We start from the raw sequence: 5,235 nt of genomic DNA, 5'->3' as shown, positions 1-5,235 counted from the left end.
GTCCTCTAAGACTTTCTCCCTTCTTCCCTAGCCCTGTCTCTAAGACTTTCTCCCTTCTCCCTAGCCCTGTCTCTAACTTTCTCCCCTCTCCCTAGCCCTGTCTCTAAGATTTTTCTCCCTCTCCCTAGCCCTGTCTCTAAGCCTTTCTCCCTCTCCCAGCCCTGTCTCTAAGCTTTCTCCTTCTCCTAGCCCTGTCTCTAAGACTTTCTCCCCTCTCTCCTAGCCCTGTCTCTAAGACTTTCTCCCCTCTCCCTAGCCCTGTCTCTTAGCCTCTTTCCTTCTCCTAGCCCTGTCTCTAAGACTTTCTCCCCTCTCCCTATCCCTGTCTCTAAGACTTTCTCCCCTCTCCCTAGCCCTGTCACTCGAGCCTTTCTCCCCTCTTCCTAGCCCTGTCCTTTCTACCTAGCCCTGTCTCTAAGACTTTCTCCCTTCTCCCTAGCCCTGTCTCTAAGACTTTCTCCCCTCTCCCTAGCCCTGTCTCTAAGACTTTCTCCCCTCTCTAGCCCTGTCTCTAGCCTTTCTCCCATCTTCCCTAGCCCTGTCTCTAAGCTTTCTTTCCTCCTCCCTAGCCTGTCTCTTAGCCTTTCTTCTCCCTTCTCCCTAGCCCTGTCTCTTAGACTTTCTCCCTCTCCCTAGCCCTGTCTCTAAGACTTTTCTCCCTCTCCCTAGCCCTGTCACTAGCCTTTCTCCCCTCTCCTAGCCCTGCTCGTTTTCTCCCCTAGCCCTGTCTCTAAGACTTTCTCCCCTCTTCCCTAGCCCTGTCCTCTCAGCCTTTTCTCCAATCTCCCAGCTTGTCTTTAAACCTTTCTCCCCTCTCCCTAGCCCTGTCTTTAAACCATTCTCCCCAGTCAGTGGCCCTCAACGCAGAGATGCTTGAGGGCATGTGTCCTCCTTTACACAAACAGAGCAGGTAGATTTAGGCTATAGCAACCCAACTCACACGACAGGTCTGCATACCAAACAACACACAGTCTACACACCAGACACAGACACACACAGTCACACAGTGTACACACAAGCATCTGTATTCCTGAAGTAGAACGGTCAAGAGAACAACTTAAGAGAACAGCTGCAATATTGTCAGTATTAATTTAAAGGAAAACGTACTGTTGATAGTTGGGTCAAAAGATACATAGATTCATCAGTACATCAGTACATAACCATCATCCTCTTGGTTGATCATGTCATTGTCTATTTGCTTCTCATCTGTTAAGATCCTGCTTTAAATTGTTACAAAAACATAGAAAAATAAGACGCCTTTAGATCCTTAGATGCTCTTCAAAACCCCACAACAGTCCTCCATATAACCCCAACACACCACCACCATCCTGGGCGGTAATGGCTTTACCAGTCTTGCCATCTGCCAGGGGGCTCAGTGCCAGGCCAAGCCCAGGGAGGCTGGGTAGACCTGCTCCGTCTGCCCCTTTACTGTCTTCCGAGATAAGTACAGTGCCTTCGGAATGTATTTGGACCCCTGACTTTTTTCCACATTTTGTTAGGTTACAGCCTTCTTCTAAAATGTATTAAATAGTTTGCCCCCATCATCAAATCTACACACAATACAACATAATACAAATGAAAAAACAAGTTTCTGAAATTTTTGCTAATTATAAAAAATACAGAAATAACACTTTTACATAAGTATTCAGACCCTTTACTCAATACTTTGTTGAACGCACCTTTGGCAGCAATACAGCCTAGAATCTTCTTGGGTATGATGCTAACAAGCTTGGCGCACCTGTATTTGGGGAGTTTCTCCCATTCTTCTCTGCAGATCCTCTCAAACTCTGTCAGGTGTGGATGGGGAGCATTGCTGCACAGCTATTTTCAGGTCTCTCCGAGATGTTAGATGCGGGTTCAAGTCCGGGCTCTGGCTGGGCCAACTCAACGACATTCAGAAACTTTCCCGAAGCCACTCCTGCGGTTGTCTTGGCTGTGTGCTTAGGGTCATTGTCCTGTTGGAAGGTGAACCTTTGCCCCAGTCTGACGGTCCTGAGCGCTCTGGAGCAGGTTTTCATCAAGGACCTCTCGTGTTACTTTGCTCCGTACATCTTTGCCTCAATCCTGACTAGTCTCCCAGTCCCTGCCGCTGAAAAAACACCCCCACAGCATGATGGATCGGTGCCAGGTTTCCTGCCAGACGTGACGCTTGGCATTCAGGGCAAAAGGTCTTAAATCTTGGTTTCATCAGACCAAGAGAATGCTTGTTTCTATTGGTCTTAAAGTCTTTTGGCAAACTCCAAGCAGGCTGTCATGTGCCTTTTCCTGAGGAGGTGGCTGCCGGCTGGCCACTCTACCTAAAGGCCTGATTGGTAGAGTGCTGCAGAGATGGCTGTCCTTCTGAAAGGTCTCCACAGAGGTCTCCCATCTCCACAGAGGAACTCTAGAGGTCTGTCAGAGTGACCATCGGGTTCTTGGTCACCTCCTGACCAAGGGACCTTCTCCCCCCGATTGCTCAGTTTGGCCGGGCGGCCAGCTCTATGAAAAGTGTTGTTGGTTCCAAAACGTCTTCCATTTAAGAATGATGGAGGCCACTTTGTTCTTGGGGACCTTCAATGCTGCAGAAAATGTTTGGTACCTTTCCCCAGAATCTGTGCCTTGGCAACAATCCTGTCTCGGAGCGCTACGGACAATTCCTTCAACCTCATGGCTTGTTTTTCCCCTCACATGCACTGTCAACTGTGGGATCTTATATAGACAGGTGTGTGTGCCTTTCCAAATCATGTCCAATCAATTTAATTTTACCACAGGTGGACTCCAATGTAGTTGTTGAAACATCTCAAGGATGATCAGTGGCAACAGGATGCACCTGAGCTCAATTTCAAGTCTCATAGCAAATGGTCTGAATAAGGCTGTAACGTAACAAAATGTGGAAAAAGTCAAGGGTCTGAAATACTTTCCGAAGGCACTGTATATTACTCACAATAATGTGGGGTTGACCTCTAAAAGGATAAGCCTTGGAGGGAGGAGGAGGGGGTCAACCATGGATCATTTAGCTATTGATTTTGTATTTTAGGACTCCTTTACGTATAAAAAAAGAATATATACAAAAATATTTGATAATTATTGAATTCAGGGCTCCCGGGTGGCGCAGTGGTCTAAGTCACTGCATCGCAGTGCTAGCTGTGCCACAGAGACTCTGGTTTCGAGCCCACTCTGTCGCAGCCGGCCGCGACCGGGAGGTCCAGTGGGGCGACGCACAATTGCCCAGCGTCGTACGGGTTAGGGAGGTTTTTGCCGGTAGGTGATATCCTTGTTTCATCGCGCACTAGCGACTCCTGTGGCGGGCCAGCCGCAGTGTGCGCTGACCAGGTCGCCAGGGTTACGGTGTTTCCTCCGACACATTGGTGCGGACTTCCGGGTTGGATGCATGCTGTGTTAAGAAGCAGTGCGGCTTGGTTGGGTTTGTTTCCGGAGGACGCAAGGCTCTCGACCTTTCGTCTCTCCCATGCCCGCTACAAGAGTTGTAGCGATGAGACAAGACAGTAACTACTACAATTGGATACCACAAAATTGGGGAGAAAAAGGGTTACATTTTTTTTTATTTTTTAATAAAATTAAAAAATACAAAATAAATTATTGAATTCGGCCTTTATTACCATAGCCCAACTAGAACCGTTGAATACACACCTTCAATTAACAGTCAAAAGATTTTATTATATAGAATGAGTTATAGGAATAATGTTTGACTTGTCTGTCTATACAGTATCTAGGCGATATAAGAAAAGCTCAGGAAAATATAGATATTATTTTTACATAGTTAACCCGTTTTTTGCAGGTAGCCTCCATACTTCCAATACATGCATTTAAACTGGTACTGGTTACGCTTCAGACGAGTCCCATGACACTGTGGAGTCATAGAGCAAAACGGAGACACCATCATGTTCGTGAGAATCACATTAGTTTGTAGCCCAAACGGTTCGGATGCTACAAACTGAAGTTGCACATCGACGGTACCGACTTCAGACGTTCGGACGCTACGACGATTTCGTGAGGACGACCGATTTTTGAGCATGTCTCACGGTCTGACAAACATAGCTTTAGCTTTGCCACCATCCACGCGCAGAAGTAGTAGGCGACAGGCGGATGCGGTGGCTTGAGCCTCTCTTCGGTGCATAGCCCTCTCATTCGGTGGATTGAGCCCTCTCATGCGTGGATTGAGCCTCTCATCGGGGATTGAGCCCTCTCATTCGGTGATTGAGCCCCTCATTCGGTGGATTGAGCCTCTCATGCGGTGATTGCAGCCCTCTCATTCGGTGATTGAGCCCTCTCAGGCGGTGGATTGAGCCCTCTCATTCGGTGGATTGAGCCGTCTCATTCGTGATTGAGCCCTCTCTATTTCTTTTTTTGATTTTCATTGGTCATTGTGGCCCTCGTGGATTGAGCAACCTCATCATTCAGGTGGATTGAGCCCTCTCATTCGGTGGATTGAGCCCTCTTCGATGATGCGGTGGATGGAGCCCTCTCATTCGGTGGATTGAGCCTCCTCATGCGGTGGATTGAGCCCTCTCATGCGGTGGATTGAGCCCATGTAAAAAAACACATATCTCTTAAACTGACGGATTTTTGATGGGGAATTTTTTATTATGTTACTTAGATTGACGCACATGCTCTGTGTGTGTGTGTGTGTGTGTGTGTGGTGTGTGTGTGTGTGTGTGTGTGTGTGTGTGTTGTGGTGTGTGTGTGTATGTGTGTGTGTGTGTGTGGTGGTGTGTGTGTGTGTTGTGTGTGTGTGTGTGTGTGTGTGTGTTGTGTGTGTCTTCATGCAGTTGTTTAGAAAATACTATGTAGAAAACCAGCAGACAATGGGATGTTTCACATTGTTATAGTCTAGCTTTAGCTGTCAAAGAACACACATCCACACAGTTTCACATTGCACGTCACTCTCTTGGTTTAATGACAAGTGCCACTCATTCTGACAACACATTCATACCGTCACGCAGCACACTGTTCATAAACCATAACAACGTACAGTACGACGGAATAGCACGTCAGTACCCTTACATAACACACAGTAGAAATGAATGGAAGCCAAATGGTGTAAAATGTGTCTGTTGCTCTGATGATGACAGATGGAGACGCATGGTACTGAACAAATGTAGAGGGGGAAGGTCGTGGGAAGAAGGGATGAAGGGAAGAGAGAGGAAGTGAGAGAAGGAGAGAGACTGAAGACAAGAGAGAGAAGGGAAAGCAGAGAGGAGGAAAGGAAGGGAGGTTAAAGAGGATGGAGAAAGA

The sequence above is a fragment of the Salvelinus sp. IW2-2015 genome, unplaced genomic scaffold (genome assembly GCF_002910315.2).
Source record: "Salvelinus sp. IW2-2015 unplaced genomic scaffold, ASM291031v2 Un_scaffold2273, whole genome shotgun sequence".
Taxonomy (NCBI): Eukaryota; Metazoa; Chordata; class Actinopteri; order Salmoniformes; family Salmonidae; genus Salvelinus; species Salvelinus sp. IW2-2015.
Note: the sequence above shows the minus strand (reverse complement) of the source record.